At 40.2% G+C, this 13,554-nt stretch overlaps 1 long non-coding RNA gene across 1 annotated transcript; it reads right to left on the minus strand.

Moving 5' to 3' along the window:
* Positions 1 to 1,365: 1,365 nt before the first annotated feature.
* Positions 1,366 to 11,308, minus strand: LOC119619778 (uncharacterized). Its single transcript, XR_005236244.2, has 4 exons — positions 10,468 to 11,308; positions 10,259 to 10,371; positions 2,712 to 2,880; positions 1,366 to 2,048 (listed from the first exon to the last, which is right to left on the minus strand). It is a non-coding gene; the product is annotated as an uncharacterized lncRNA (long non-coding RNA).
* Positions 11,309 to 13,554: the final 2,246 nt, after the last annotated feature.

The following is a 13,554-nucleotide window of genomic DNA, read 5'->3' on the forward strand; positions in this document are numbered from 1 at the left end:
AACACCAGATAAGGGCCTGTGTTTGTCTAGTGTAATTGGAAGAAGCAATGGAAAAGGAAGCAGTTGCTTCTAAACAAATGGCATGAATGCATCCCGGGAGAAATTTGAAGGTAGAGAAACCTCCCAATAAAACAAACACCAGGGTTTTAATGATTCTCCTTGGAGAGCATTTCCCATAGACCAGAGATGGCCTTTGACACAGAGACCTACACAAGGAGGCTGGAGATGTGTGTGGGGTGGCAGTGGGCGTTGGAAGCCAGGGGCAGGGTTGCCTCAGTGAAGAAGTGCAGCTATCCATCAACAAGCCTAGTTAGATTGCTTGAAGACAGTGGGGAAAACACAGGAGTGAACCTCCCTCCCTTCTTGGACTCTGGCAGGGCTGATTTGTGGACTTGTCCCTGTGCCTTTAACATCACCATCCTCAGGGCTTCTGAGACCACCTAAGTCACAGTACCCAAGGCAGTGGGAAAAAGCTGGCTGAAATAACTAAAGCTGGGAGAGGTTAGAGACTATGATATACTAAAACGACTGCTCTCCCAGACGTCTGGACCTTTGAATCATGCACAGGCCACTGAGTCTCTTTCCTTCCCGCTCTCTCTAAAGGTTTTTCCTGCGTGGGAGCCTCTTCCTTCCGCATCCTCTACCCCGCAGTACTTATTGGCACCGCCCCTCCCGTGGCCACGCCCCCTCCACACTCAGCCAGCACCCAGTCCCGTTCCTTCTAGCCCCTTTCTCCCATAGTAAAATTTTGCTCTCTTTGTACATTTACATTTCTGCTGACTGCAAGGATCAGTTTAATTTCATGGGTGTCATTTCCTTCAAGAAATCTCTGTCTGAGCAGCGGCCCATCGAATCCCCGGTAAAACATATTTTCCTACGGTAATGATTTTATGGGCCCATAAGTCATGAATTTATTATGATCTCAGCCCTTGCTGCTGATTGCTGTAAAATGCAAAGTAATTAACAGCGAGCGGTAGCAGTTATTCCCACCTGGTAACGTGTTCCTTCGTTCGCTGATGGGTTTGATTAAAGTAATGACTAAAGAGTGAAGCCCGGCTGTAAAATATTAGCATGATTAATGCTGTATCCTAAATAAGAAACAAAACTAACGGGCATGGTCTGAAAAATTAAAAAAATACACACACAATCCTTCCTCTCCCCCTACTCCCATCTCCCTTAGGCAATTGTTATGGCTCATTTAAGGTATGTCTTCCTTCCCATTAAATAATGTATGGATTCCAAGGCCAGAGGCTGGCTAGCAGAGCATATCACACAGTTCCCATAATGTTTAAAGTGCTGGTGTTAAGTTTTCTCCTTTTCTCTTCGATGTGCAGAATGGAGCTTGGATGGGGGTGTTCTTTGAGCTAAAGCCTACAGAGCTGCTAATGGGCTTTCTCCCACTCTACATGAGGCAGGGGCCTTTGGTTAGGGCTACCCCCAACCATAGAGATATGCTTGAAATTGATGAGTCTCTATCACCTTTCCCAACCTTAGGGATAATTTATCTCTATTGTCACATTGGTCTGAGGATACACAACAACTCACACAATGCCTGTGCCTATTTTGATGCCCAAACACTTAACTGCCCTTTACCCTGGTGCTATGAAGAGGTCAAGCTTCTTGAACCTCCACCTTCTCTGGAAGACCAGGTAGGAATCTCAGCTGTGAGTTGGCTCCAAGGCAGTCCTGCTCATGGCATGCCAGTGGCTTCCCCTCTCAACTCTGAGAGCACTCCACATTCCAGACAGCCAAGAAACCACAAACAGGCACTGTTCTCCTGGAGTATGCATGGGCAGGTAGAGGCAGGCAGTGGGGCGGTGAGTGGGCTGGAGGACATGGCCTGCTTGCTGAGGAGGTCATGGAGAGATAGGAGGGATCTGTTTCTGCCCTTCTCCAGTGGTCCTGAATTAAATTCACCTTACATCTTTGTAGGTTGGAAGAGAACAGCCAGAAGAAAGTGAGGATATGCAGGAAGCTATGTGCCAAGGGAGTTCCCTGAAGTATTTGGCTCTGGAAAGATTGTTTTGCCAAGGGTGAGATGACTGAGGCTGCAGGAAGACAGAAGCCCATTTGGTTAACTAAATATTGCATACCTAGTATATGCCAGTCACAGGAATACACTCTCTACCATTAAGAAACTTCTAATCTAGAAACATAATGCAAGAGGAAGATGATCAAAAAACCTCATTTGCAAGGGACAGGAATAAAGAGAAGTGGGACCTTGGAAAGGGACTTGTGGCCATGATATCCTTGGGGAGAGGTATGGACAAGTGGCTGAAGGAGAATGCCACATTGCCACTGCGAGAGGTTGAAGTGGCTCTTCTGCACACCTTGTGAATTTGGAAGGGAAAAGACCATTTCTTATGGGGACAAATGGGCATCATTTTTCTGATTCATAACCATGGAGACCAGGAAAAACAGCACTATAAATGTGCACCTCTCTCTGCTTCAGAAGAGCTCAAGGCATTTCAAATAATACAAGGTCCTTATGAAGGAAGAGGTAAAGGACAGGCATGCACGGCCCCATTTTAAAGATTCAGGTACCTAATTATGGAGAAAGAAATGATTGGTCCAAAGCTGCTCTCAGTAAGGGGCAGATGCAAGGTCAGACCCTGTATCTTTCCTGTTAACCAACTGGTAGCTGTTTGTTCAACGGATTGTGCTTCACATGCCAAAGTTCTGGAGGCTACACTTCCAAACCAATGGACCACTTGGCTGTGTTGGTTCATCCTCCAGCAGTGGCTATTATCAAGGCTCTGCTATCAATCCCAGGAATATCCCATGTGCCATGCTGGGACAGTACCAGGCAGAAAGGCACCAGGTTTCTCCTTATAGTAGAAAGACAGCTGTTTCCCAAATGGAAGGTACTCCTGCATTTTCCTAATCATGGATGAAGCAGAGACAAAGTGAGGTTGTGTTTGAGGTTGTGTTTCAGGTGAGAGGAAGTAGATCTATAAAAATACTTTTTATTCTTCTCTTCCCCTTCCTTCTCAATCACTTAAAACATAACCCTTGTTGCGTCATGTCTCAGAAAAAATATAATGAACATGCACCCTTTTGCCTTTACTTCTCTGGCTCTTGCTCCTTATAAGGGGCAGATGAAGGAAAAGTTATTGGGATCGCAGTGCTGGCACCAGGAAGATAAATGTGAAGCCCTCCCTCTCTCCACCACTGAACAGGTCAAAAAATGATTGCATTGGGCGTGAAGGATTTATGTCTGCCGTGAGTCAGTCAGAGTGTTGGGGTAAATCAAGGCTGACATTTTTAGCATCTGGGAAAAAAAAGCAATTGCATTTTATGTCTACATTTTGCTCGGCTAATCAAGGTGCGGAAGAGGCAGTCTGCCTGGGGAAACTTTCCCACTTTTTATTGTTTAGGTAGAGTTTGGTTTTTCCCATAGAAACATGAAGCAAGGCTTCGGGTTAAAGAAAGGAAAAGGCCCTCCCTGTCAGTTCTGACTTGGAGAGATTTTAATTTGGTGGAAGGGGATCTGGGCAGGAACTGGACATGTGAGCTACCTGAACAGTCTTAGGAATAGCTCTGTAGCAAGGGGGTGGATGACCACCTTTGCAATGAATTTCGTCTCTCCATAGGCTTCTAGCAGGACCTAGGACATAACAGAAACATTAGGGGCGGGGGAGAACTGGTTTGATGCTTTTGACTAAATTGACCAGCTACTACTAATTGATTACTAATCAGTCCTTTAACTGAAGCAACCAGTGAAATAACTATGCAGATTAGTTAAAACTGTTGACCCCGTTGATGCATATTGACATAGTTCAAGATCAAGCCATAGTCAATGTGTGCAAGGGAAAAAGACAGATGAACAAATTATCTAGCAATATTTTTTTTTAGCTTTCCATTTCCAAAGTCGGTTTATCTAAGTGCTTTGCCTTAGTAAATGAAAACGTATTTGGATTTCAAAATGTTATATTTTGCACTAGGGACAAGATTCAGCAACTATTACTTTCATGTGTTAACAGATAATAATGATAGTAATGTTTTGGAGGGAGGGGATTTACTATATAAAGTGCTTAATAACTTTATATATATGATCTCATTAAACCTCCATTGCTCCAGGAGCTAGTTATGATTCCCATTTATCAATGGGGAAACTAATGGTTAAAGGACTTGACTAATAAACCCGAGGTTATATCCAGCTCTTCTTAGCTGGTAAAAGCTAGAGAAGTTTCTTGAACCGAGGGAATTCTGCCTTCCTAGCCTTCATCCCTAACTTCTATGCATGCTACTTCAGATTTGATCAAAGCAGCTATGCACATTCTAACAATTTTGGGAATAAGAGATTCAACAAAAACAGATTTCATGGATGTGTAGATTTTCTTTTTATGGGCTTGAAAAAGGTTAGGAACCAGCCACAGGTCCTGCAATTAGGTACTTATGATGCTAAAATGTATTGCTCACTTGTCATATGCCAGGCACTGTGCTAAGCTCTTTATGTATATCTACTCATAGAAATCCTACATAGCTCTAAACAAGTCAACCTATTATGATCCTATAATCCAGATGATAAAAATTGAGGCACCAAGAAGTTTAGATTCTTTTCCATGCATTTAGCTAACAAGTGACAGCCAGGATGGGACACCAGGCACATTGACATCAGAGCCATCACACACACTCTTCTGGATACCCCTCGCGGTGGCTTTGCCATGCTCACAGAATGTGTTTCTGGTGAGGCAATGGTGTTGGCAGTTGTTAGTTGTTTGCCTGCCTTCTTGTGTGTGTGTGCCCTCAAATAATTACTTTGTGATGGCTGACTAAAGAGACTTCCAAATTCTCTTTAAAAATTTTAAATACTCTTCCTTTATTAGCACATACTGAATTTAAAAATAATGGAAAAGAAAAAAACATTATTTGACTGGGAGGCCGAGGCAGGCCAGGTACTTGAAGGTCAGAGTTTGAGACCAGCCTGGGCAACATGGTGAAACCCCATCTCTACTAAAAATACAAAAATCAGCTGGACATGGTGGTGCGCACCTGTAATCCCAGCTACTTGGGAGGCTGAGGCAGGAGAATCTCTTGAACCCAGGAAGCAGAGGTTGCAGTGAGCCAAGGTGGCACCACTGCTCTCCAGCCTGGGCAACAGAGTGAGACTCCATCTCAAAAACAAAAACAAACAAACGAACAAAATGTTATTTGAGATTTCAATTAGTGCTTTCTTGCCCAGGGCCCTAGGACTCCTAGAAGTCCTTTAAGGAGGTAGAGGAGACCTTAAAGAAACGTTCTGTATATCTAAAAACTGAACTGAAATGGATTTACTGATAATAAGGCTTCAGAGGGTAACTCAAACACCAAGTTCGTGGAATTATATTAGCTCAGTGAGGTAATGCGGATTATTGCGTACTGATTATTCTTTGATGAATAAAGATAGGGAAATGGAAAATTCTTTAATAAAGGTTGTCAATGAGATAAAAACATTAAAACCAGGAAACCTTAGAGGAAAAAGAATAAAGGAGGTCCTTGGTGACAGAAATCCTGGGAGCCCCTGATATAAAGGCTTGTTCTTTTTGTTCCCTGTCCCTTGGTTATTTGTTCAAAATGTTATCAAAATCCTTTTCAAAGCCCAGTGATGTAATTTATGTAAAGTGTTATGCAAATGCTACTTTTATTATTAATATTAACAGTAATAGTTATGGTAATGATCTTGCTGTGGCACATGTGATTTCATTAACAATTATATCAAGAAACTAAATTTTAAATGTTTCATTTCCTCGGGTTAGATTTAACTTCTTCCCCAAACCCGGCATTAGCACAGTTGTGCCCTGACATGCTGTGTGCTCTGTGTGTACATGCTTGTTCAACGCATCACACATGTGTGTGCATATGTGCAGTGCACACACACAGCCCATGGTTTTGTGAGTTTTGTATTGCTCTCACCCCCTCTGCCTTGTACAGCTGCACATTATAAGATTCTTTGTTCAGAAAACTTGTTTGAAAGGGCGATGAAGCATTTGGATCGAGGTGTGGGTTTTTACTCCCACATTTTTTGCCAATAATTAGACAAACCTTACCACCAAATATTCTTTTGCCTCTGTGGAAGATGAAGGGTCTGGGAGAAACCGAATTTGAAAATCTGAGCTGGCTGTCACATTGTTTGGGGACTGTGCCGACATACACAATTTGGTTTGAATGTCACAAAGAGGTTATGAACTTGTGTTTCCAGGTATCTCCCTATCATACACACCTGATGCCAAAATGGATTTGACTTCATTCTTCCTTTTTAACTCGTTGTTTTGATGCACTTTGGAGACAGTCTGAATAATGCTATTAATTGGACAGAGATTAGCACATAATCAAATTACATCTGCTTAAAAATGTCAGAGCCCTCTTTATTAAAATAGCATAAAGTGTAAATTGATTCATAGCAACCTAGCTCTGTATGCCTGACTAAAAAAAAAAGTTATCAGTAGAATAAGATTGGTACCTGCTCTAATATTTGTTATCACCCCTTCTTAGTCTGCTTCTGTATATTTCCTTTCTCTTATTTCCTTTATCTTGTATCTGGCTGCTGCTTCATCCTGGCTCACACCGCCAGCAAGCTGGGCGCCCTCGTGGACACCCCTGTTCACTCTCAGGATCCCTGTCTTACTCCAGAGCTCTCTTCTGCTTCTCTCCTTTGTGTAAAGCTGTCTTCCTTCTCTTGGTGCCTTGGGTCCTGCTGGTCTTTTTTTTTTTTTTAGCATCTAGAGCAGCAGGACGTCCCTGTCTACCACCTGCATGTATACTTGAGCAGGGTGTGTTCTAACCCACAGCAGCTCCCTGTCCTATCATGGTTGTGTTATATCTTCCTTGCTCTGAAGCTCATAATTACTCATTTTCACTTAGACTGGGCCTCTTCTATAACATCAGTTTTCACCACCAGCCAAAGAATTTGCCGGAGACTTAAAAAAAAGTTCTACCTTCCTCTTATTTCTATTACTCAGATTGAACAGGAGGCTAAAGTAGCAGTGTGCCATGGTTTCTCACATAGCAGAAGTACAACCAGGGCCTCCAGTGGGGTCACAGGCAGTCATTTACTGGGTCAGGCATTGAACTAGGTGGGACATGAGTTGATCTGAATTGGTATTTTTCTCCAAGGCAGTCTCTGTAGATTTGGGGACCTGGAACATATGTGGAATTAAGTGGCAGCTGAAAGGATGTGACAAGTGAACTCTGCTGCCACTTTGCAGCCTGGCAAAAAGGGAAAGGTTTTAGGTTTTGGAGTTTTACATGAGTCCAAATCTGGGCCTCCTGGCTTATTAGCTATGTGACTCCTGAGTCTCACTTTCCTAATCCATAAAATGAGAATGATACCTGCTTCACAGGGTGTTATGAAGAATAAATGAGACAGTGTGTTTAAAATGGCTAGCAGAGCACACAGCAGGTCTATGGTTGTCATGTGCTGTGGTAGATCAAGAGAGGATATCCTTGGGCTATGGAAACCTAAAAATGTTAGCACAGTCATGCCACAAAAAAATTCTGAACATCAACGAAAATTGATGAGCATAAAAGTGCCAGAAACAGTTTCTAATGAAACTGTAGCCCTTGCTATGCTGAGCCTTGCACTTCCTGGGGGTCATGGCTGCCCAGGGGACTTTGCCCGTTAGGGGCAGTGAGGCAGGAGGGCTGGAGCTATCCCAGATCAGTTTTCTAGCCTCAGGCAGCACCTCTGGTGGGAAAAAGACATGACTCACATCTTTAGAAGCTGGGAGAAGGAAACAGAAGATAAGTCTCTAGAAAGAGTTGAGAGTCAGAAAGAGACTTAGAAGAACCCCAGAAGGGCAGCTACATGCAAAATCAAGGGCAAAAGTCTGAAGATTGAAACATGAGAAAAAAAATGCAACTGTAGGAGGATGAGAAACAAGTTTCAAAAATATGTGTACCTGTTGGAACTTTGGTTAAAATCAAGAAGGCAATAGGAATACGTGGAGAGTCTTACACTTAGCTTATGTTATCAGTTGCAGAGATACTGTGTGTGTGTGTGTGTGTGTGTGTGTGTGTGTGTGTGTGTCTACATGAGCACACATGAATTCACCTGTGGTTGTCTCTCCTCTTAACAAAGACGAGTTCCTTCAAGCATGTCCAGGATCCCATTCTTACTACTGTAAAGTCTCCAATGTTCTCCGCTCTTCATCATTAATCTCCCCCTTTCTTACTGCATTATTCCTCACAGTTTGAACGCATGTGGTAGTATTTTCCAAGTTAAAATCAAAAAGCAAAACCTTCTCATGACTCCTTATCTCTCTCCAGCCAGTGCCTCAATTCTCTGCTACCCTTCAACATAAAACTTCTAGAAGTTGTCAAATTGTGCTGCTTTTATTTTCTCATCTTCTCATTCATTACTTAGTCCACTCTTTTGCCCTAAAAGTAGTAGCCCAAGGTCACTGACAATTTCATTGCACCATCCAAGAGCAACTTTCAGCCTTATCTTCCATAGCCTCTCAGCCACATTCTCTAAGGCTGATGGCTATTATTCTCAGCATAGGCCTCCCTTGGCTTCTGTGACTCCACACATTTCCTGGCTGTCCTCTTCTCACCTGCAGTCTCTTTGCTGGGTCCTCTGTGCAGGATCTCTGAGTGCGGGTGTGCACCAGGGCTTAGTTCTGGGTCCTCTTCTCATCTCTCCCTACACGTATTTCCTAGGTGACCTCCTCTATCCCCTGTGGCTTTGGGCACCATCTGTATGCTGATGACTTACCAATTTATGTCTCCAGTCCAGAAATCTCCTTTGATATTCAGACTTATATATATCTAACTGGCTACTTGACATCTCTACTTGAAAATCTCATAGGCATCTCTAAAGAAACATGTAAAAATAACATTTTCTCTTTTCCTCTCAAACCTGTTTCTTTCCCAGAATATCCTGTCTCCATAGATGACGGCACCATCAATGCAGTTGCTCAAGTCTAAAACCCTCAGTTCATTGACAAAATCTGCCACATCTATCACTTTAATTCGTTCATTTGTTCAATTAGCAGTTAGAGTTGATGCTCATTGTGTGTGGCAATTATGTTCTATAAAGTCACTGTGTACACTGATTTAGCAAATACTGAACCATTGCTCTTAGAGAAAACACAGGGTTAGGTGCCTTCGAACCTCTGGTTACAATGTTTTCATCAACTGACCAATATATTTTAGGTGCGTTTCTGTTTAAAGACACCTTGAATATATATGTGTATATACAGTTGATTCGTTAATGTTGAATTCACAGCCGACAACACTGGCTCATACTGAAATGAGGCTCACCTAACATACAAATTTTCTCTGCAAGTCACACCACAGCTTTCTTGCACTTAGGAACACTACATAGCACTTCAGTACTAGGCCTGGGGGGCATTTTGTACAGCAAAAGCATCAACACAAAGCACAAAAATATGACCAAACATGGCACTAACGAGGCAGCAAAAAGGACACTTGTTGACACTATAAAACTAGAAACAAGAAGGCAGAATGTGCTCTTGTTTGATCTCAGCTAGGAACGTCCATGACTCAAACTCTTCACCTGTTTTTGCAAGTGCATTTCTGCAATCAATGGCAAAAGTGCCATAGGCATTGATTTTGGGGTTACAAATAAATTTTAGAGAAAAAGCAAATTCATAAACATGGAATCTGTAAATAATGAGGAGCAACTACAGTGCTATTTACACACCAAACACTGTACTAGGAACTGAAGATAAGTTTGCTAAGCAAAACACACATTGTTCCTTCCCTCACAGAATATACTAAGTCAAACTCTTGTGTAGACTGTATTTTGAATCAATCTGCTTTTTTCAAATTCTCCCCCAAGTACCCTAATTCTTATGACCTATATTTGCCATTTGGGCAATTATGTATTAAATGATTTACTTCTATTCTTGCCCCTTTCTATTCATTCTCTAACTATGGATAGACCAATTCCCTTAAAAGTGAACTGAATTGTGCCGTGGTCTGCTTTTTGTCCTTTAATGATTTGCTCCTCAAGTATTTACTGTGACGGCAGAGTCCTGTTGATCTCTGCAGCCTCATCTTGAACTACAGCCTCCTTTCACTCATGCTCCCACTACATGGGCATCCTTTCAGGTTCTCGTGTATGCAAAGGACTTTCCTGCCTCTCAGCCTTTGCACATGCTATTCCATAGGGCTGTGCCTAGAGTACTCTGTAAATTTCTGTTCATCTTCAGATCTAATATAAGCTCTGTCCCCCTAGAAAAACCTCCCCCAGCCACCTTATACAAACATTTGTTTCTTTTATTACACACTTAATATTTTATAACATACTTACATTTAATATTTTCTTTACAGTTTACTTCATCCCTCACTAGACTTTTAATTCCAGGAGAGTAGAGACCATGTTAATTGTGTTTACCACTCATTTCTCAGTATCCAGTACAGTGCCTGGTACACAATAAGCATGTAATTAATATTTAGTAAATGAATGAGTTCATAAATTATTAAATAAGATCCTTAGAGTATCAAAGTGTCCCTGTCTACCAGCTTGTCAGCTAAGGTAGAAAAGCTCCAATATTGTCTTCACCCCAATTTCTTTTGCTGTTTCTAGTAATTCTAGATAACTTTATTCCAGTTCTTATTCTGGATTTATAATTTAGCATTTTCATTAGGTCTAGGAGTCCACTCTACTAAGCAGAACCATAGCAACCTATTTTCTTGTCAGGTTCCCAGATTCACTGCCCCACCATGGGCTTTATAAGGTATTCTTGAGGCTCTCCTAGTCAGTCAGTGCCATTGAAGGCTATTTCCAGACAACCCCACATCCTTGCACAGTCAGCAATATAGCTGGTTTACATTAAGCCCTTTTACGGGTAAGTGAGCAGTCATGTGGACCAAATCTTTTGGGGAATCACTTGAACCTAAGTTGCCCTTTCAATCATTTGTAGCTCAGGTCATTGGCTCTGAAATACTCTGAGCTGCACAGAAGAGAACTGGTAACAATAGCCAGAAAGTTCAGAAAGTCCTATTTGGACCCAGTATATGAAATAACTTTTTAATAGTCATCTGATTGAAGACAAAATGGAGTACATGAGTAAGTAGTGAACCCCAGTCCGTAGAGGGGTTGGAAAGCCATTGTCTGGAATGCTGGAGAGAGTATTATTGTAGATGATGAGCTGATGGTCTCAGAGTTTTTCAGACTGTGACCTGTGGACCAACTGCATCAAAATCATCTAGAGATGCTTGCAGGGCAGTGGGATTAGTTGTGGTGGCCCTAGCATGCTTGTTGAAAACCATTTCTTAGTTTACACCCCAGCCTTAGATATAGATGGTATGGGGAATGCAGCATGGAGAATCTCTGAAGCTTTAGAATTCTGACCTAGATAGTCTCTAAGGTGATTTTATGCCCTCAGATTTTGATCTTGTGATCTCATAATTATCTATTTATTATTCCACAAATGTTTTTGAAAACTGTCAGTCAATGTTTTTGTCTCTGGAGATTCTGATGAACTAATTTCATGTGTCAATTGGCTAGGCTATGGTACCCAACCACTTATTGAAATACTAATCTGAGTATTCTCGTGAAAGTATTTTGTAGACGTAGTTAATATCTATGATCAGTTTACTTTAAGTAAAGGAGATTATACTTGATAATTTCATTTATCAGTTGACAATCTTATGAGCAAAAACAGGTTTCCCAGAGAAGAAAATTCTGCTTCAAAACTACAGCTTGGAGCTTCTACTTGAGTTTTCATTCTGTTTATTTGTCCCACAGATTTCCAATTTGCCAATCTTCACCATTGCATGAGCTAATTCCTTAAAATAAAACTCATATATATATAATATGTATATTTTACATACGTATATGATATATATGATAGTATATGATAGATATTATGTATATGTATATGTGTATGCACACACACATACACACACATTCACATATTTCTCTGGAGAACCCTGACTAATCAAGAGATATAGCAGAGAACAAAACTAAGTCACCTGATCTCATTTAAGGTTCCACAGAGTGGTTAGTATTCTTTTCAGTCTTTTCACATTTATTAAAACTGTTGAACTCCAGCATATGGTCTCTCTTGGTGAAAATACCATGTATACTTGAAAAATGTATATTCTACGGTTGTAGGTTAAGGTGGTTGAAAGTATGGTTTGGATCACCTGTGTTTTCACTGATTTTTATCTAAGTGTTCTATAAATTTTTGGAAGATGGATGCTAAAATCTCCTACTGATTGCAGAATTTTCTGTTCCTCTTTTAATTCTGTAAATGTTTGCTTTATTAGGTTGTAGCTTATTATTAGGCACATGCCACATTGATTGTTAAGTCTTCTTGATAAGTTGATCCATTTATCATTTTGAAATATCCTTCTTTAATGTTACTTTCTATCTTGAAAGCTTATTTTATCTGATATGAAAATATCCACTCTGGTCACCTTATTTTTTAGTATGTCTAGTGTATGTATTTCCATTAATTTACTTTTAACTTATCTGTTAATTTATTTTTAAAGTGCATCTCTTGTAGGCAGCATGTAGTTGAGTCTTGCTTTTAAATTTATTCTTACAATCTGGCTTTTTTTGGAGTGTCTAGTTCATTAATAGTTAATGTAATTATTGATATTTTTGAATTTTCATCTGCCATTTTATTTGATTTTTTTGCACACTTTGTTTATTGTTCCTTTATTTCTCCTTTCCTGTCTCCTTTAGACTAAAACATTTTTACAATTCTACTTTATTAAATTACATTTTTTTGCATTTTTAGTGGTTATTCTAAGGACCGCAATATATATCCTTCACTTTTCATTGTTAACAAGGAGCTAATATACCAGTTCATGTAAAATATAGAAACTTTGTAAGTTTATAGGCCCATTTACCTCCCTCAACCTCAACCAGGTCTTTTATGCTATAGTTGTCATTAAATTCACATAGACCCTATAAGATAATGTTACAAGTTTCCTTTAAAGTCATATGTATTTTATAAAAAATTAGAGAAAATTAGTATTTTATATATATTCAGATATATGCCATTTCCAAGGTTCTGCAATCCTTCCTAAGAATCTGAGATCTTGTATTATTTTCTTTCAGCATGAGGAGCTTTTATTATTTGTAGTGTGAATCTGCTGGTGATGACTGCTCATTTTTAGAAAATCTGAAAATTCCTTAATTTTGCCTCATTCTTAAAGGATAATTTTACTGGATATAGAATTCTGGGCTACCAGTTTTACCTCTAGCACAAAGATGTTATTCCATTAAATTTTGGCTTGCAAATTTTCCAACAGGAAGTCTATAGTAGTTCTTATTTTTTTGTTCCTTTGTATGTAATGTGTTATTTTGCTCTGTCTACTTGCAAAATTTTCTTTCTCTCCCTCCCTTTTTAAAAGCAGTTTGATTATGGTATGCCTAGGCATGTTTGTCTTCATAATTATCTTACTTGATGCTTCCTAAGATTCTTAAATCTGTAAATTTATGTTTATCCTCACATTTGGGAAAACTTTGGTTATTGTTTCTTTATATTTTTGCTGCCCTCTTCTCTCCTCTTATTCTGAAACTCCAATAGTGCATATATTAGATATTTTGACATTACTGTCAGCTCTAAGGTCCTGCCCATTTTTTGATCA

Source organism: Chlorocebus sabaeus, chromosome 25 (genome assembly GCF_047675955.1).
Source record: "Chlorocebus sabaeus isolate Y175 chromosome 25, mChlSab1.0.hap1, whole genome shotgun sequence".
Classification (NCBI taxonomy): Eukaryota; Metazoa; Chordata; class Mammalia; order Primates; family Cercopithecidae; genus Chlorocebus; species Chlorocebus sabaeus.